The sequence below is a fragment of the Lampetra planeri genome, chromosome 82, assembly GCF_965212315.1.
Source record: "Lampetra planeri chromosome 82, kcLamPlan1.2.h2, whole genome shotgun sequence".
NCBI lineage: Eukaryota > Metazoa > Chordata > Hyperoartia > Petromyzontiformes > Petromyzontidae > Lampetra > Lampetra planeri.
Window position 1 is genome coordinate 2,726,086 of NC_136186.1, and position 20,946 is coordinate 2,747,031.

The following is a 20,946-nucleotide window of genomic DNA, read 5'->3' on the forward strand; positions in this document are numbered from 1 at the left end:
AAGTCCTGCCCTTTACGATGTGGACCAGACAGCACTTGAAGGGTACTCAGAAGTAGCTACGTGATATTAGTTTCAGTGTGCCATTCTCGAGCACAAGGCTTGCATCATCACCACCCATCAACATTGCCAACCATCTAACACACACCCACCCACACACTCACCATGATACTCACACACCTACACACTCACCATGATACTCACACACCCACACACTCACCATGACACTCATACACCCACACACTCACCATGACACTCACACACCCACACACTCACCATGATACACACCCACACTCGCACCATGATACACACCCCTACAATCCTACTCTCACACACGTCATGAAAGTCACACACCCACACACTCACCATAATACTCAGTCCCTCCAGAAAAACGCGATTATGCGATCGCAAGATTTCACGCAAAATCAGCCAAAGTCCGCATATTTATGCGGGGGGCGCGTTTTTTCAAATACGCCGCACTTTCGCCGCATAAATTGCAGATTTCCGCGCGCAAAATATGCGGGCTTGCATGATTTCATAATCCCCGCATTTTCGTTGCAAAAAGTCACATATATCTTAGCAGAAAGTTGAAAAATGTTGCGTTTACTTCACACAAGCGCAGCCATTTCCCCTGTTGCCATGGGAACGTTATGAAGTGACGTCACTCATTACGCGACATCATTGAAAAGCTGCAAACCCCGCGATGCCAATGAAACCATGATGAAGCCCGCAAATCTTTCTCATTTGCCAACAAACATAAGCGCAAAAGACCGCGCAAAGCAGTTCCCCAGTGTGTTACATGACAGTGGGGGCAAATTATTTTGCATAGCTACCTCTGTAAAACAGGAAGCACACATTTTATTTTTTAATATTTTATTTATTCATTTTTACAGAAGTTGTAGCATATTCATTTTGTAAAGCTACAGAACTTGTTCGACTCAATGTTTTGTAAGTTTGAGCCATCTGTTTGTTAAGGTCTGAAATAAAACAAGATGAGAACTTAAATATTCCCAGCACTTTCTGTGATGTAGTATGCTTGCTTATCATAGGAAGTAATAAGAAATGACTCTTTACATTAAAGTAGTAGCCTAGTGAATAGGGTGTTGGGGGAATCACTTTTTTTCTCTTTTTCATCAAACCGCAGTTTTTGCAAGTTCCCGCAATTTTTGCAAGTTCCCGCAATTTTTGCAAGTTCCCGCAATTTAATCGCATAAAATTGCATAAATATCCCGCATATTCCATCGCATTTTTTAAGAAAACGTGCCGCATAATCAACGATTTTTGCCCGCAACAATCACCAAAAAACTCCGCGTTTTTCTGGAGGGACTGAATACTCACACACCCACACACTCACCATGATACACACACCCACACTCACCATGACACTCACACACCCCTACCATCCTACTATCACACAAGCCTACAAACTCACAACAAAAACAACAGCCGTAATAAGCCACTACATGACGGTGATATCATCACAACAACCCAGGTGCCATGGGTTGACTGCTGTGCCAGGCTAGGTGCAGGAGGAGGTCACGGGACAGAGACATGTCATGGGTCTACTGCTGTGCCAGGCTAGGTGCAGGAGGAGGTCATGGGACAGATACTGATGCTATGGGTTGACTGCTGTGCGACAATCCCACTTGGGCGACAGCCAAGGCCAAAGGTCGGAGTGCAGCCAGTAAACTCCTGAACCTGCACCACCTAGAGAGAAGGGGACATGGAGACACGGGGAGAGAGAGGAGGGAGACACGGGGAGAGAGAGGATGGAGACACGGGGAGAGAGAGGATGGAGACACGGGGAGAGAGAGGAGACCTGAGGCACCTACAAAACTGGCGTCCGGTGTCCCTCCTGAACACCGACTACAAAATATTGACAAAGGCTCTCTCCCTGCGACTGTCAGAGAGTCAGTCAGAGAGAGAGAGGAAGTGGGTGGGCCGTGGAGGGCGTGGTGGTGGTGGGTGGTGGTGGTGGTTGGGAGATAAAGGCGGTGGTGGTGGGTGGTGGTGGTGGTTGGGAGATAAAGGCGGTGGTGGTGGTGGTTGTGGTGGTGGTTGTGGTGGTGGTTGTGGTGGTGGGTGGTGGTGGTGGTTGTGGTGGTGGTGGTGGTTGTGGTGGTGGTTGTGGTGGTGGTTGTGGTGGTGGTTGTGGTGGTGGTTGTGGTGGTGGTTGTGGGCGTATCGCGCGTGGGGCATGTGGAAGCTCCTCGTGCTGCACTGCCAGGCGGCTGGCTGCGAGTGCGGTTGTGGTGGTGGTTGTGGTGGTGGTTGTGGGGGTGGTGGTTGTGTGGAGCGGTGGTGGTGGTGGTGGTTGTGGGGAGCGGTGGTGGTTGTGGGGAGCGGTGGTGGTGGTTGTGGGGGTGGTGGTAGTGGTGGTGGTGGTTGTGGGGGTGGTGGTTGTGGGAAGCGGTAGTGGTGGTTGTGGTGGTGGTTGTGGGGAGCGGTGGTGGTGGTTGTGGGGAGCGGTGGTGTAGTGGTTAGCGCTACGCTGCGCTGCTGAACCCGGCGACCAGAGTTCGATTCCTGCTCACGGTCAACACGGGTGACGATTATCTGAACCGGTCCTGGGCCTCCCCTAGGTCGACTCAGTCTCAAATCAGCTGCAACGACAACAGCAGCTGCAACGACAACAGCAGCTGCAACGACAACATCAGCTGCAACGACAACAGCAGCTGCAACGACAACATCAGCTGCAACGACAACATCAGCTGCAACGACAACATCAGCTGCAACGACAACATCAGCTGCAACGACAACAGCAGCTGCAACGACAACATCAGCTGCAACGACAACATCAGCTGCAACGACAACATCAGCTGCAACGACAACAGCAGCTGCAACGACAACATCAGCTGCAACGACAACAGCAGCTGCAACGACAACATCAGCTGCAACGACAACATCAGCTGCAACGACACCATCAGCTGCAACGACAACAGCAGCTGCAACAACAACAGCAGCAAGATGGCGGCGGTGTGTGCGGCCGCGTGTGCGTTGTGCTGCATGGGTGTGGGCTGTGCGTGAGAGTGGGTGAGGGTGAGCTGCGTGTGAGTGAGCTGTGTGTGTGTTTAAATTTAGTGTTTTAAAGATGTCAATTCATCTGCTGTGTATCTTACTACTGTCCCTCCCGGCCATATCTAGTGCCACACTCAACTCTACAAACGGCTACCCGCGTTACTTCGCGTCAATACTTATTGCTAAATTTGCCACTACACCTGCTAATGAAACAACTTATAGACACTTCTACACTCCATCATTGTATCCTTTTAAACCCTATCTTTGTCCCATTACTTCACCAGCACTCCTTCCAAACTTCATTCTGCTCTTAAAAATAACACCATCTGCGAGCTGCTGCTATTCGTCCAAGGTTCGTCACTCTTCATCCTTTCACAGAAAATACCTGTGCAAACTATTAATTCTACTTTTCTTATTTCTGGGTGGTATTGAGCTTCATCCTGGCCCAAATGTAAAGAACTCATATAATTCTGTAGATTTTTCTGGCAGAAAAGGTGTTGGTGTTCTACATGTCAACATCAGAGGGCTTTTGATTAAATTAAGTCAACTAAAACTAGAAGTAGCAAATCTTGACCCGGACATATTTTGCCTAACAGAAACATTTCTCACTCCTGCCGTCAATGACTTGCAGATTACGATTGACAACTACAACCTTTTTCGGCTTGACCGAGGATCTAAAGGAGGTGGAATTGCCATCTATGTTCGTAATACTATTGCATGTTCACCAGCTCACTCCTTGTTTAAAAAATGTTGCTTTGAAGGTCTGGCTCTCAGAATAACTCTCCCTAATAATCAACACATATTGGTAGTGTGCTGCTATAGACCGCCTAGTGGTAAGGATGTTGAAGCTGCATCTGCACTGAGAGAGCTTCTTGGGGGCCTCCCTAAAGGTGAAATAGTTTTAGTGGGTGATCTAAATTGGAATTGGCTAAACCCGCCGGCCGTGGCCACAAATTTTGCAGATGAATTTAACCTGTTTCAATTAATAAATGTCCCCACAAGACCCAACCTAAAAAATCCGGGACAGTCATCTCTGCTTGACGTCCTATTGACAAATGCCCCTCACAATTTCGCACTGACTGGTGTTCTAGGTAATAACCTTAGTGATCACTCCTTCATTTTTGGGGTGAGATCATCAGCCAGACACAAAGCCCCCCCTAAATTGATTGAGAAGCACTCCATGAGACACTTCAGCATACAGGCATTTACTAATGATGTGCTTCACTCGGATATTGACAAGGTCTGTGATATTCCAAACCTGACTACGGCTTGGGAGACCTTCAGGTACACGTTTCTACAAATTCTTAACAAACATGCTCCGTTGGTTAAATTTAAAACTAAAGGCAATCGTCCACCATGGTTTGATCCTTTGATTACAAAACTCATGAAAACTAGAGACAAGGCTTGGGCATGACTGGCTAGAATACAGGATTTTAAGGAATAGATGTGTCAAAAAAATACGGCATGCAAAAAATGACTACTTCTCTTCTACTCTCCTTGAATCTCATGGAAATGCCAGGATTTTCTGGAAAACAATCAAATGTATCGAAAAGGCATCCAAAACAGATCATCTGCCCGTTCAGCTTAACCGAAATGGGGAATATTTTTCAGATCCCCAAAAAATAGTTGACAATTTTAACCTTCATTTTTCTGAAGCTGGTACCCTATTTGATAATCTATTGGGAGTCACCCCTGCTCATGCAAATTCCTACACCCCTATCCAAACATTAAGCGAATTTAGTTTTCAGCCAATCCACGAAAGTAATGTTCTGAAACAACTGTCCTTCCTCAAAGGGTCCTCCTCTACCGGAGCAGATAGTATTCCCGTCTTTGCTCTACTAAGTGTTGGTCACCTAATATACAAACCTATAGCCCATATTTTCAACCTGTCCATCAAAGAAGCATCAGTTCCTCTAGAATGGAAACATTCCTATGTTCGTCCACTTCACAAAGGGGGCCCTAAAGATGATCCAAATAACTACCGACCTATCTCAATTTTATCCCCGTTGATGAAAATTTTTGAAAAATTATTGAACTACCAAATTATCAGTTTCCTGTCCGCCAACAATCTATTACATCTAAAACAATCTGGGTTCCGAAAAAAATACAGCACCACATCTGCTGCATTAGACTCTATGAATCACATTTACAGTAGCCTTGATAATAAGCAGTACTGCGCCTGTCTTTTTCTTGACTTGTCCAAAGCTTTTGATACAGTAGACCACAACATCCTGCTTAGTAAAATAAGTTGCCTCGGTTTTTCCGAAAACACAGTAAAATGGTTAAAAAATTACCTCTTTTCTCGCACCCAAACTGTATTCACAGATGGTTGGAGGTCAAACAGTGTTAAGATAACAAAAGGGGTTCCACAGGGTTCCATTCTCGGCCCCCTCTTGTTCTCTCTTTATGTAAATGACTTGGGCACTGAACTGGATTATTCCAGGGTAAATCTTTTTGCAGATGACACGGTACTAATTACTGCTGGCCGCTCTCCGGATGACGTGATTGCTAAGCTCCAGAGTGATTTCAACAAACTACAACATCAGCTAGTTGCTCTTAAACTAGTCCTAAATCCTGCCAAAACCAAGGTGCTATGCTTCTCACCAGGACTAAAGCGGGAAGTTATTTTCCCCAAATTACATTCCTTAAATAATGATCAAATAGAGCAAGTTAAGATCTATAAGTATCTTGGGATCATCCTGGATTCAAAACTGAATTTTGAAGATCACATTGATTATATTGGGAAAAAGACAAAAATTAAAATTGGTTTTCTATATCGACACAAGCACTGCTTCCCCCCTATTTTCCGTTTGGAATTGATTAAAGCTACCATACTGCCTCTACTTGATTACTGTGACATTGTTTATAAATCAGCCCCAAGTACTGTACTGAAGAAGCTTGACTCAATGTATCACTCGGCCTTAAGATTTGCATTGAACTGCCCATATAGGACTCACCACTGTGATCTCTACATTGGGTCAAACTTAACATCTCTGAATGTTCGACGGCTTGTGCACCAGATCTTATTTATTCATGATGTACTTGCAAAAGAATCTGCTGATTACCTGCTGGATCTCATCTCTGTTTCAAAGAACAAATTTGACCTAAGGTCTACACTCATTTACCAGCTTAATATTCCCTATTGCCGTACATATACTGGAGGAAGGGCCTTTGCTATTGATGCCCCCAGGGTCTGGAATGCTGTTGCCAATAAATTGAAACTTGAGTCACTACCTATGAGATCTTCACTCAAAACTGCTCTAGAGGAGTTGTACACCCCTAGCTGCCAGTGCTATTCAGTGACCTAAAATAAAATGTTTCGCTCCGGATGATCGCTACAAAGTATGACCTGTGTTTTTATTTAGTGTGCTGATCTTAAAGGTGGAGTGACTCATGCAGCCAGCTATGGCTGCAGGGTTTTGGTAGTACATGTTGTTTATGCCATTTATTGTGAAAATTCTGTCACAGTTCCTATGATTGCTTTTTCATTGCTTTCATGGCTTTATTTTGGTGATTTCGAAAAGTGTATTGGTTTAGCCATGTTTGTTTGTTGTAGTACAGAGTTAGACTGATGGCCTTAATCTAAGCTGTCTTGTGGTTGTTGTTGTTGTTTGACTTGCATCCCACTGGGATTTTTGCACACAGTGTTGGTGTACGGTGTTTTTTCTGCAATGTTTTGCTGTCTTTTCTTGGATTTTCTGTTTGCACTTAGTCACATATTCACTTTAAGATGTTTTTTGTTCATGTTTTTGTTTTTTGTTTGTTGCGGTTGCACCCGATTCAAGAGCTGAATGGCTCACAGGGCTATACCTAATAAATGAACTTGAACTTGAACTTGACTGAAAGGGGTGATTGCACAAGTCGTAAACAGGGACCAGTCCTAGACCATCCCCGGACGATCCATCCACGACGGCATCTTCCTGGTCAGAGACCTCATCGCGATGTCCCAGAGGTTGGGCATCCCAATCGCGTTTCTGGCCCTTGACCAGGAAAAGGCTTTTGACAGGGTGGACCACAAATACCTGCTGGGAACCCTCAAGACCTTTGGTTTTGGGGATGCCTTTGTCCGAACGATCCACCTACTCTACACCAAGGCGGAGTGCATGATCAAGATCAACGGCGCCCTCACTGCCCCGGTCAAATTCGAGCGAGGAGTGAGACAGGGGTGCCCATTGTCGGGCCAACTTTATGCACTGGCATTAGAGCCTTTCCTGAGTCTCATAGGGCAGAGACTCAGCGGCCTGGTGCTAGGGGAACCAAGTGTCAAGTTGGTCCTGACGGCATACGCCGATGACATCCTCCTCATCCTTCGTTCCCTGGATGATGTCGCCCTGCTGCACGAGTGTCAGGAGGTCTTTTCGAAGGCCTCTTCATCTAAAATGAACTGGCAAAAGTGCAGCGGCCTGCTGGTTGGAGCGTGGGACATGACCGAGTGTCCGGAGAAGACAAAAACCATCAATTGGAGCACAACATCGCAGCACCACCTGGGGGTGTTCCTGGGACCAGAGGAGGAACCACCGCAAATGAACTGGGTCGAGCTGGAGGAGAAGGTGAAGGAGCGGCTGGGCACCTGGAGTCGCCTGTGCAAGTTCCTCACCTTCAGGACAAAGACGTTGGTGGTGAACCAGCTGGTGACGTCCATGCTGTGGCATCGACTCTTCTCCCTGCACCCCCCCATGAGCCTCGTCAACGCGCTTCAAAAGCGAGTCCTCGACTTCTTCTGGTCGGGCAGAGGACACCGGGTCGCGGCTGGGGTCCTGGCCCTGCCACTGGACGAGGGCGGTCACGGGCTGGTGTGCGTGCGGAGTCAGCTGGCCACCTTCCGACTGCAGGCCGCACAAAAGTTCCTGCATGCCGCCCCTGCACCGGCCTGAAGCGTCACGGCCTCCTTCCTACTCAAACAACTGGGGGGTCTGCAGTGCTCCAAACAACTATTCTATATGGACCTGCAGGGCCTCCCACTGGGACAGCTGCCACCTTTCTACAGGAGCGTCCTGCAGACGTGGAGCTCCCTCGCCGTCAGGAGGCTGAACCAGCCGCGATCGGCCGAGGATCTGGTCTTCGAACCGATCCTCAGGAACCCGCAGACAAACCTGCCATCCACCACCGCCACCCCCGGCATGGAGAGGCGCCTCACCAATGCGCGGCTCACCAGGATGGGAGATCTGGTGGAGCCTGGAACACGGGGCCGGTGGCTCGGACCAGCAGACATGGCCACAAAGAGAGGGCTGCAATCGCTCCGGGTGGCTGCCCGGATCCTGGCCGAAGCCAAGGAAGCCTTCTCAGCAGCAGCGGGGAGAACGCCCCCCATAGGCGTTGGGGATGACGAGGCCCCTCTCGGTCCCCCTCCACCGGAGCTCTCCGTCGTGCCGCTGCAGCGCCAATGCCGACAAGCGAAGGCGGATCACAACCTGTGCTGGCTGGAAGACCTACCAGAGGTGGCCTTCGCAAATGTCAAGAGGAAGGTGCTCTACTCCTACATGGTCTGGTTTCACCAACAGGACACCCTGAGGAACCACAAAGACCATGCCTGGAGGAAAGCCCTGCCCTGCATCTCTCCGGAGAGGCCTCGCTGGAGGCAACTCTACTCCAGCCCGACGTACAACCGCATCGGTGACCTCGGCTGGAGCATCGCCCACGGCACCGTCACCACCAACGCCTCCCTGGCGCGCTTCACCGACACGCCCCCGGAGTGCCGGTTCTGCGGTAAAGTGGAGACGGTGGCGCACCAATACGTGGAGTGCAAGAGCCTGGACTTGTTGTTCAAGGTCCTGAGAAACATCCTCCTAAAGTTCAGCCTCCACTTCTCCCCAACGGTCCTCATCTTTGGATACCGAAAGGGCGACGGATCCCAACATCTTCAGGGGCTGGTCAACATGCTCGTCGGCTATGCCAAGCTCGCCATTTACAGGGCGAGGAAGGTGGCCCTGGAGGGGAAATGTCCGGCCAGCAGCCTGGGCATCTTCCGCGCTCTGGTCGGAGCCAGGGTGTGGCTGGAGTTCCGCCATGCGCGGCTGACCCACGCCGTGCCGGCCTTCAAGGAGCAGTGGGCGATGGAGGCGGCCGTGTGCTCGGTGGCAGATGACGGGGAGCTCTGCATGCTGTTATGAGCTACCCGTCGGAGGCCGTCGGACTGCGAGGGGGGCTACGTACAGAACGAGAGAGTGAGAGAGAGAATGAGCGACAGAACGAGAGAGAGAGCGAGCGAGTGAGAGAGCGAGAGAGTGAGCGAGAGAGCGAGCGAGCGAGAGAGCGAGCGAGGGTTACATAAAGCCCCGTTAAAAAAAAAAAATACGAAATGATGAACGAAACAAAGTGCCGAATACACCGAGCATCTTCTTGTTTCCACTGATCGTAAAAAAAAAGAAAGAGGATGGAGACACGGGGAGAGAGAGGAGGGAGACACGGGGAGAGAGAGAGGATGGAGACACGGGGAGAGAGAGGAAGGAGACACGGGAAGAGAGAGGAGGGAGACACGGGGAGAGAGAGGAGGGAGACACGGGGAGAGAGAGGAGGGAGACACGGGGAGAGAGAGGAGGGAGACACGGGGAGAGAGAGGAGGGAGACACGGGGAGAGAGAGGAGGGAGACACGGGGAGAGAGAGGAGGGAGACACGGGGAGAGAGAGGAGGGAGACACGGGGAGAGAGAGGAGGGAGACACGGGGAGAGAGAGGAGGGAGACACGGGGAGAGAGAGGAGGGAGACACGGGGAGAGAGAGGAGGGAGACACGGGGAGAGAGAGGAGGGAGACACGGGGAGAGAGAGGAGGGAGACACGGGGAGAGAGAGGAGGGAGACACGGGGAGAGAGAGGAGGGAGACACGGGGAGAGAGAGGAGGGAGACACGGGGAGAGAGAGGAGGGAGACACGGGGAGAGAGAGGAGGGAGACACGGGGAGAGAGAGGAGGGAGACACGGGGAGAGAGGAGGGAGACACGGGGAGAGAGAGGAGGGAGACACGGGGAGAGAGAGGAGGGAGACACGGGGAGAGAGAGGAGTGAGACACGGGGAGAGAGAGGAGGGAGACACGGGGAGAGAGAGAGGATGGAGACACGGGGAGAGAAAGGAAGGAGACACGGGGAGAGAGAGGAGGGAGACACGGGGAGAGAGAGGAGGGAGACACGGGGAGAGAGAGGAGGGAGACACGGGGAGAGAGAGGAGGGAGACACGGGGAGAGAGAGGAGGGAGACACGGGGAGAGAGAGGAGGGAGACACGGGGAGAGAGAGGAGGGAGACACGGGGAGAGAGAGGAGGGAGACACGGGGAGAGAGAGGAGGGAGACACGGGGAGAGAGAGGAGGGAGACACGGGGAGAGAGAGGAGGGAGACACGGGGAGAGAGAGGAGGGAGACACGGGGAGAGAGAGGAGGGAGACACGGGGAGAGAGAGGAGGGAGACACGGGGAGAGAGAGGAGGGAGACACGGGGAGAGAGAGGAGGGAGACACGGGGAGAGAGAGGAGGGAGACACGGGGAGAGAGAGGAGGGAGACACGGGGAGAGAGAGGAGGGAGACACGGGGAGAGAGGAGGGAGACACGGGGAGAGAGAGGAGGGAGACACGGGGAGAGAAAGGAGTGAGACACGGGGAGAGAGAGGAGTGAGACAAAGGAGGCACCTGTGGGCCAGGTGCCTCCTTTGTCTCCCCCCCCCACCACCGCCACTTCTGATGTGTCAACACCGCGCTTGGTGCTCACCTTCTTCTGGCTGAGTCGACGTAGAGGAGGCCCAGCCAGCAGGCCGCCACGAGCCAACGACGGTGGCCGTGAGAGGGAATACAAATCAGCCTCTCGCCACCCACAATGCACAGCGCCGCCTCCACTCGCCCCGGCCTCAGCGGAAGTAGCAGCTGGGGGAGGCGAGGGGTGTGAGGGGGGTGAGGGGGGGTGAGGGGGGACATGGGGGGTGGTGCAGGGGGAGTTATGGGGTTGAGGGGTTATTCATAATAAAGGTTAATTTGGGTTAGTCTCCAACACAGAGATGTGCTAAAGTAGAAACTAATTGGCACTTTTTGTTCACGTGACAAACGTTATTAATTGGCTGTGTCGGTGTGGTGACGGGTTTTAAGACACATTTATATTCACACGATCTTACCGCAAAAAAAAAAAACCTTTATTATGGGATTGGAGAAAGTTAGGGGTTCAAAGGGTTAGGGGGTTGGATTTAGAGGCATAGGGGTTTAGAGGGTGAGGGGATTAGAGGGTGAGGGGTTTAAGGGTTAAGGGGATTAGAGGGTTATAGTATTCGGAGTATAGGGGTTCAGAGGGTTAGGGGTATAGAGGCTTAGGTGTTTATAGGGTTAGGGTTTTAGGAATCTATGGGTCTCTGATTAACACTGAACCCTATGGGAGACCCAATGATTAACACTGAAACCTATGGGAGACCCAGTGATTAACACTGAACTCTATGGGAGACTCAGTGTTTAACACTGAACCCTATGGGAGCCCCTGTAATGGACACTAAACCCGATGGGAGACCCAGTGATTAACACTGAACTCTATGGGAGATCCAGTGATTAACACTGAACCCTATGGGAGCCCCAGTGATTAACAAACTCTTAGTACTTTTGGTGAAGTCACGTAGGTAAAAATTTTAATTAATTTTTTTACCTACGTGACTTTACCGAAAGAACTAAGAGTATGAATCCTTGCAGTCACGAAAGCTTCAAATCTATAAGTGATTAACACTCAACCCTATGGGAGACCAAGTGATTAACATTAACCCTATGGGAGACCCAGTGATTAACACTCAACCCTATGGGAGACCCAGTGATTAACACTCAACCCTATGGGAGCCCCAGTGATTAACATTAACCCTAAGGGAGCCCCAGTGATTAACACTGAACCCTATGGGAGCCTCAGTGATTAACACTGAACCCGATGGGAGCCTCAGTGATTAACACTGAACCCTATGGGAGCCTCAGTGATTAACACTGAACCCGATGGGAGCCTCAGTGATTAACACTGAACCCTATGGGTGCCCCAGTGATAAACACAGAACCCGATGGGAGCCTCAGTGATTAACACTGAACCCGATGGGAGCCTCAGTGATTAACACTGAACCCTATGGGAGACCCAGTGAGCAACACTGAACCCTATGGGAGTCCCAATGATTAACACTGAACTCTAAAACCACCCACTCCCGAGTGTAAGTGGGTGAGTGAGTGTGTGGGTGAGTAGGTGAATGAGTTTCTGATTGAGTGGGTGAGAAAGTGGGCGAGTAGGTGATTTATTCAATGAGTGGATGAGTGGGTGAATGAGTGGTGAGTGAGTAGCTGAGTGAGTTTCTGAGTGGGTTAGTGGGTGAGTGAGTGGAGGTTGAGTGAGCGAGTGAGTCTCCGAGTGAATGGGTGAGTGATTGAATTATATAATGATTGACCGAGTTGCTCAATGAGTGAGTGACTGAAGGAATGATTGGGGAAACGAGTGAATTGGTGAGGGAGTGGGTGAGTAAATAAGAAAGTGAGCGAGAGTGTAGATGAGTGAGTTTTTGAGCGAGTGGGTCAGTGGTTGTAGGAGTTTCTAAGTGAGTGGATGAGTGACTTTCTGAGTGCATGAGTGAGCGAGTAAGTAAGCGTTGGTCAACGAGTGGCTGATTGAGTAAATGAGTAGATAGGTTAGTGAGTGAGTGCGGATGAGTAAAGGAGTTTTTGAGTAGGTGGTTTGGTGGTTGACTGAGTTTCTGAATAGGTTAGTGGGTGAATGAGCTTCTTCGTGTGTCTGTGAGCGAGTGAGTCTGAGAGTGAATGGTTGAGTGAATGGGTGAATGAATGGGTGAGTGAGTCAGTGGGTGAATGCTTGGGTGAGTGAGTTTCTGAGTCAGTCTGTTAGTGAGTGGATGAGTGAGTGGGTGAGCGAGTGGGTGGGCGAGTGGGTGAGCGAGTGGGTGAGCGAGTGGGTGAGAGATTGAATGAGCGAGTGGATGAGCGAGTGGATGAGTGAATGGATGAGTGAGTGGATAAGCAAGTGAGTCCGCGAGTGAGAAAGTTGTTGAATGAGTGGGTGAGCGAGTGGGTGAGTAAATGGTTGAGTGAGTGGAGGAGTGATATTCTGAGTTGGTGGTTGAGGGAGTGGGTTCTTAAGTGAGTGGAGGAGTGGGTGAGTGAGCGGGTGAGTGAGTTTCTGAATGAGTGGCTAATAAACTGGGCGAGTAGGTGAGTGAGTGGGTGGGTGAGAGTCTCCAATTGAGTAGGTGATTGAGTGGGTTGTTGAATAAGTGGTTGAGTGAGTGGATGAGGGGATGGATGAAATTATTGAGTGGATGAGTTAATGGTTGCGAGTGAGTCGGTTGGTGGATGAATGAGTTTCGGAGTGAGTGGATGAGTGAGCGACTGAGTTTGTGAGTGAGTGAGTTGGTCAGTGAGTGGCTGAGCGAGTGGATGAGTAAGTAGGTCAGTGAGTGGGTGCGGATAAGTGAGGTAGTTTTTAAGTAAGTGGGTCGGTGGTTGAGTGAGTTTCTGAATAAGTGGGTGAGAGCTTCTGAGTGAGTCTGTGAGTGATTGAGCCTGTGAGCGAGTGAGTCTATGAGCGAGTCTATCAGAGAGGGAGTCTGTGAGCGAGTAAGTAAGTTGGTCAATCTGTGCGCGCATGGGCAAGTGGGCGAGTGAGTGCACGAGTGAGTGGATTCATTCTTTTGTGAGTCAGTTTCTGAGGTGTGAGTGGGTGAGTTTACGAGTTATTCTGTGAGTGGATGCACGAGTGAGTGAGCAAGTGGGTGGGTAAATGGGTGAGCGAGTTCTTGAGTGAGTTTCTGAGTGAGTGGCTGAGTGAGTAGGTGAGGGATAGTAAGCCTGTGAGTCGTTGAGTGGGTGGGTGCATGAGTGGATGAGTCTGTGTGATTCTATGTGTCTTTGTGTAAGTATATTGTCCGTGTTTCGACAGGTCTTTGTTTGAGTTAATTGGTTTCTGTGCGAGTCAATGGGTCTATGCGAGTCTATGGATCTATGTGCGAGTCTTTGGGTCTCTGTGTGGTGCACATAGCCTGGCATGTGAGTGGGGGGTACCGTACACCTGTGCGTATGTGTAGTGGGGGCACCATAACCCCGTGTGTATGTGGGTGGGGTACCATAACCCTGTACGAGGGGATCTCCCCCCCCGCCGGGGCGGAGGGAGGATCATAAAGGTGGATCCGGAAGCGCTCGGCTTGGGAGACAAACCATCCTCCTCCTGCTTCTTGTTGTTGTGCTGGGGGGGGAGGGGTGTGGAGAGGGTACGAAGGGAGGAGGAAAAGAGAAAACTAAACTATTTCAATTTTTCCAGGTAATGCCCACCGAGCTACACAGCTCTTCTTCGGAAGGGAAAATGCAACAAATGAAAGGTCAACGAAGTGGCCTATCATCACGTCGACATTTATAGAAACCAAACACTCTGAACGTGACCACGGGAAGAGAGGGAGAGAGACACGCAAACTCTAAATATATAGCAGGTGTGAGGGTAGGGATCGAACCCATGATCTCCTGTATAACAGGCGAGGTAGTTACGGGAGAAAGGAGATAGATAGAGAGGCAGGGAAGGTGAGGGAGGTAGAGTAGGTGGGGGAGAGTGGGGGGAGACAGGGAGAGGGAGGAAGAGTGGGTAAAGGGAGAAATAAGTCAAGCTCACAGTATTGCTTGCACTCACCATGATACAATCACCATCAAACTCACACTGTCACATACCATCACTGTGTGGGTGTGTGATACTCACACACCCACACACACTCACCCTCATAAACACACCCCTACCATCCAACTCACACGCACACGGCATGATAGTCACACACTCAATCACCATTACTAACACACAAGCACACAAACTCACGACAATGGCCGCCATTCGCCACTACGTGGCGGTAATGTCATCACAACAAACCAGGTGCCATGGGTTGACTGCTGTGCCATACTAGGTGCAGGAGGAGGAGGACACGGGACAGACCCAGGTGACATGGGTATACTGATGTGGCATACGAGGTGCAGGAGAAGGAGGTCATGGGACAGACCCAGGTGCCATGGGTTTACTGCTGTGCCAGGCTAGGTGTAGCAGGAGGTCACGGGACAGATCTGGGTGCCACATGGTGACTGCTTTTCCAGGCTAGGTATAGGAGGAGGTCACGGGACAGATTCTGATACTATGGGTTGACTGCTGTTAGATAATCCCACTCGGGTGACAGCCAAGGTCAAAGATCAGAGTGCAGCCAGTCAACTCCTGACCCCTGAACCTTCCAGAAAGAAGAGGGGGGATGGAGACACGGGGAGAGAGAGCAGAGGTAGGAGGAGAGTGTGTGGAGGAAGCGAGAGCTCCTATAGAGATGCAGGAGGTAAAGATGGCCCAGAATCAATGACGACTGCAAGGTATGCTGGGAGGCAAGGTCATGTGACCACAGGGGCGGCAGTGCTGGCTAGAGCAGGGGTCGGCAACCAAAATAACTAGAAGAGCCATTTCTTTCCAACTTTTGTACAAAATTCAGTATTTCAAGAGCCGCAATGCATCTGAGTACATACGTACTCATCGTCAAGAAGCAGCCCGTAAAGAGCCGCATGCAGCTCCGGAGCCGTAGGTTGCCGACCCCTGGGCTAGAGCAATCGTTGTTGGAGCCGCATGGGCAGAGGACACGGAACGCATCCTTCATCCCAGCACCTGCACCAACCACAATCACCACCACAACTAAAACCAAAACAACCATAAAATAACCACAACTATAACCACACCTCCAATTAGCACGGTCGGCTGGGTAGGGTGCCATTGAAGTTCAAAATAATACAACTACCATAACAACCATCATAACCACCTACACCACAACTATGACCACTACAACCACAACCTACACAATTATAACAAATATAACCACAAACACCACAACCACACATATAACCACAACCTACACAACCACAATTATAACCACAACCTAAACCACCACAAGCACCACAACTACCATAACAACCAACCACCTACACCACAACTGTAACCTCCACCACCACAACCACCTATACAACCAAAACAAAGCCATGATCATAACCACAACCACAACCACCACCACCACAACCACCACCACCACCACAACCACCACCACCACAACCACCACAACCACCACCACCACAACCACCACCACCACAACCACCACCACAACCACCACCATAACCACCACCATAACCACCACCATAACCAAACAACAAAAACATTGACGCAGATACTACACAACCACTGCATAAAGGGTCTTTATCCCTCTGTGGGTGAGTGAGTGGGTGGCTGAGTGAGTGGCCGAGTGGCTGAGTGTGAAATGGACTCGAACCTGCACCTCTGCATTGCAAGCCCAGTGAGCTCACGCCCCGCATGTGTATCGGGGTAAAGTGCGGGCACGCCCAGCGTGGGAGAGTAGACCAAATACTCCACATCGCGGCCTCTAGTCGAGGCCATTTCTGCCACGACAACAAATCCGCCCCTCCAGAGATACAAACAACTAAATGTAACTCATCCCATCAGCCACAATCTGTCAGTGCCTCTCCTCATCATCAGCAGCAGCAGGGGCCGTGAACTCAGCAGGCGCCTCCTCTGCCCCCCCCACCACCGCCACCGCTGCTGCTGCGTCCACAGCGTGCAAGGTGCTCGCCTTGTTCGGGCTGAGTCGACGTAGAGGAGGCCCAGCCAGCGAGCCGCCGCTTCAGAAGCTCGCGAGCCACCGACGGTGGCCGCGAGCGGGAATCCAAATCGTCCGCTCGCCACCCACAATGCACAGCGCCGCCTCCACTCGCCCCGGCCTCAGCGGAAGTAGCAGCGGGGGGAGGGGCGGGGCGAGGAGGGTGAAGGGGCGGGGCGAAGGGTTGGGCATCGGGGGGAGGGGCTCCGGTGGGGGGGGGAGGAGCACCGGTGGGGGGGAGGAGCTCCGGTGGGGGGGAGGGGCTCCGGTGGGGGGAGGGACTCCAGTTGGGGGGAGGGGCTCCGGTGGGGGGGAGGAGCTCCGGTGGGGGGGAGGGGCTCCGGTGGGGGGGAGGGGCTCAGGTCTGCGACGTCATAGTGGGCGTGGTCACCTGGTACCGCCCCCTCGTGTCTCCCTCAGGCAGTTTGTCCGTTAGAGAGTCGCGGGAGAATTTGGCGAAGGTGAGAAATGGTGTGAGTCTGTGTGTGTGTAAGTATGTGTGTGTGTGTCTGTGTGTGTGTGAGTCTGTGTGTGAGTCTGTGTGTGTGTGAGTCTGTGTGTGTGCGAGTCTGTGTGTGTGTGAGTCTGTGTGTGTGTGTGTAAACATCGCCACTAGGGAGACAAAGGCGGCCGGGCGTGGTGCTTTATCTTTGTTGTTAGTGGTGGTGGTGTTGATGATGTTGACTGTGGTGGTCTTGGTGGTGTTGGTTGTGATGGTGGTGTTGTTGGTGGTGGTGGTGTTGGTGTTCTTGGTGGTGGTGTTGGTGGTGGTGCTGGTGATGTTGATGGTGGTTTTATTGTTAGTGTTGGTGGTGTTGATGGTGGTGTTGATGGTGGTGTTGTTGATTGTGGTGTTGGTGGTTGTTGTGTTGGTGGTGGTCTTGGTGGTGCTGTTGGTGGTGTTGATGGTGATGGTATTGTTGGTGGTGTTGATGGTGGTGTTGTTGATTGTGGTGTTGTTGGTGGTCGTGTTGGCGGTGGTGGTCTTGGTGGTGGTGTTGGTTGTGGTGGTGTTAGTGGTGTTGATGGAGGTGATGTTGATGGGGGTGGTGTTGGTGATGTTTTTGGTTATGGTGTTGATGGTGGTGATAGTCTTGTTGATGGTGGTGGTGGTGGTATTGTTGGTGTTGGTGGTGTTGATGGTGGTGTTGTTGATTGTACGATCCATCCTGGGTTTAACCAGACTGGATTGTGTGAGGGGTTCACAAATACTTGAAAGATCTGGAGACATTCCCACCAGTAAGTTCCTCCGGCAGGCAAGGCTGCATTGGCTGGGTCTTGTAGACAGCATACCCAAGCAGTTTCTTTTGGTTACATAAAGAGGGCTAAACGGGCACGACATGGGCTGTCAAAAATATGGACTGATGCTGTATGGGAGGATGTGGAGCTGAGTGGACTTGCAGAAGACTGGTATCAGCGGTGTGGATAGCATCCTTCACGAGGAAGCTCGTGAAGGCTCCTACCGGGCAGTAGGAGGCAGTCGCCTTCCAACAACAACTGAGGACAGAGGAGTGACGCTCACAACGAGTAGCGGATAAAATTCAACAAGTTGACACAGTTGGGGATACAGCTGGTGTATCTACCAGTCATCTCAGCCAACCTTTGGAACCTGGGTCTATCCCGTGACGTCTTGTCAGCCTTCGACACTTCACGTGGACTAAAAGTGCACCTGGCCCGGCACAGGCACCGTGGTGTCATCACCCCTACTTAGTGGCGAATGTCGGTTGTTGTTTTTGTATTTCGTGTTGTGAGTGGTGATGATGTGAGTCTGTGTTGATGATGTGGGTTCATGGTGAGGATGTAAGCCCGCGTTGTGACTCGTGTTGAGATCTGGGAGCACTCACGCCCCCTCGACTCTTTGTGATCCTCGCCTTCGTCTCCTGCTCCGCACGCAGAGACCCGGACTGTACGAGAGACGCTGTGAGTTCTGTGCACCCTGCTCTGCAAGTTGCTACCATGGAGGTACGTGTGGCTCTTCGACTCGTGTGGTGAAGTATTGATGGACGTGTGCTCTCCACTCTGCGTGTGGCTACCTGTCGCCTATCCATATACCTGAGTGTACATCTACTTGCCTGCCTGAGTGTGTGTGCATCTATCAGGGTATCCTCCCCGAGATCCTGTCTGTGTACCTGCCTGTCTACATGTGAATAATCTACAGTACTTTTATCTATCCACTACTGGATGAAGGCCTCCTTCCCTGAGTTCCTGCTACCCTTCACGATCCTGCGATGGCATAATCCACCAAGCACCGATTTTGTCGCTCCATCTTTCTGGAAGCTGTCCTCTCAGACGTGCTCCGATACTTGGCTGCAGCTCCGTTATTCTTCTTGACCATTGGCCATCGTTGTTCCTCCTGGCCGTGGCATGTCCTGGCCCAGCCCCACTTCTCTTAACAGTTTGAAGGATGCCATTAACCTGTGTGTGTCCTCTAAATCCACACGTGTCTCATTGTAATATCCAAGTTGACATCAGATATTGACCAAATATCCCAACGCTGAGAACTGACACAACATCTTGGCAGGACCCTCCTGATTGTGGAGCCCAGGATCTCAGAGATTCTGGGCTCAGTGCTCGCCTCCTGCGCTTTCCCCAACATCTTGCTAAAGTTTACGTGGTGGACCTTTGTCTTTATGTGTGTGTAGATGAGCCGAGCTGGAGAGGCGAGGAGTAAGGGCGAATCTTGCACCACGTGGAGTGCGCTGTCCTCAGAGGGCACCGCCTCCATCTGCAGCAAATCACCGCAAGGTAAGGACAGTAATGAGAGACGTCACAGTGGGCCATGATGAATGATGGAACATCACAATGGCCATGTTGCAGGGTGAGATGTCACAGTGACCGTGATGCATTGGAGATTTCATAGCAGCCATGATGCATGGTGGATGTCACAGTGACCGTGATGCATTGGGGATTTCATAGCAGCCATGTTACATGGTGCATGTCACAGTGACCGTGATGCATTGGAGATTTCATAGCGGCCATGTTGCATGGTGGATGTCACAGTGACCGTGATGCATTGGAGATTTCATAGCGGCCATGTTACATGGTGCATGTCACAGTGGCCGTGATGCATTGGAGATTTCATAGCGGCCATGTTGCATGGTGGATGTCACAGTGACCGTGATGCATTGGAGATTTCATAGCGGCCATGTTACATGGTGCATGTCACAGTGACCGTGATGCATTGGAGATTTCATAGCGGCCATGTTACATGGTGCATGTCACAGTGACCGTGATGCATTGGAGATTTCATAGCGGCCATGATGCATGGTGGATGTCACAGTGACCGTGATGCATTGGGGATTTCATAGCAGCCATGTTACATGGTGCATGTCACAGTGACCGTGATGCATTGGAGATTTCATAGCGGCCATGTTGCATGGTGGATGTCACAGTGGCTGTGATGCATTGGAGATTTCATAACGGCCATGTTACATGGTGCATATCACAGTGGCCGTGATGCATTGGAGATTTCATAGGAGCCATGTTACATGGTGCATGTCACAGTGGCCGTGATGCATTGGAGATTTCATAGCAGCCATGTTACATGGTGTATTGTTGGATCTATGCCCTGTTTTCCGTTATTAATATTAAGAATAAAAAAATAAAATAATAAAAAAAATGTTTTACATATATATATATTTTAAAATTAATTAATGAAAACAACTCACTTCTCACAAGAACACCAGGAATCCATGAAACATGGAGGGCGGTTATAATGTTGAGAGTTCGGTCACAAAGAGGTCATAGACATCCAGATGGACAAAAGATGTATGGACTAGCCTCCCAAGACATCTGGAGATGTACAGATAAGGTGCAGAGTAAATAGCGGTTGCAACTCGCGTTTTCTTAACGTTTTCCTTACCGAAAAGTAGAAACTTAACAAAGAGAATTAACCAACAAACAATAATATTTTTACTATTATTATATGTTTCCTACCTACACGACCTTCCTAAAAACTAAAGAGTACGAATTCCAGAAAGCTTAAGTGGAAACATAGTTACGCTTAACCTCAGGACATTAAAATATAACTCAGAATAAACAGCAATCTCTGGAGAACTAAACTTGGCGAAACCCAAAATAATAATGTGACGAGAATCATTACGAATATTCATTAAACATAGACGAATGATTACCACGATACTAAGACCGAAGGAACTCATAGAATATAATTCAAGAATAAATGTAACACACAGGACCACATAAATGTATTACAAACATCTCTTCAGCCACCTTTGTCTTCCAGCGGGGTCTGACAAGCATGGAGGGAGCAAAAAGGTCACAAAGGGGGGGGGGTGTCTGTTTCTTCTCGCTCTGTCTTGTTTGTTTT

The 20,946-nt window shown here is 50.5% G+C and overlaps 1 long non-coding RNA gene across 1 annotated transcript; it reads right to left on the reverse strand.

Moving 5' to 3' along the window:
* Nucleotides 1–853: 853 nt before the first annotated feature.
* Nucleotides 854–15,735, reverse strand: LOC144738357 (uncharacterized). The gene is made up of 4 exons (XR_013589232.1): nucleotides 15,491–15,735; nucleotides 14,073–14,191; nucleotides 10,706–10,857; nucleotides 854–1,704 (listed from the first exon to the last, which is right to left on the reverse strand). It is a non-coding gene; the product is annotated as an uncharacterized LOC144738357 (long non-coding RNA).
* Nucleotides 15,736–20,946: the final 5,211 nt, after the last annotated feature.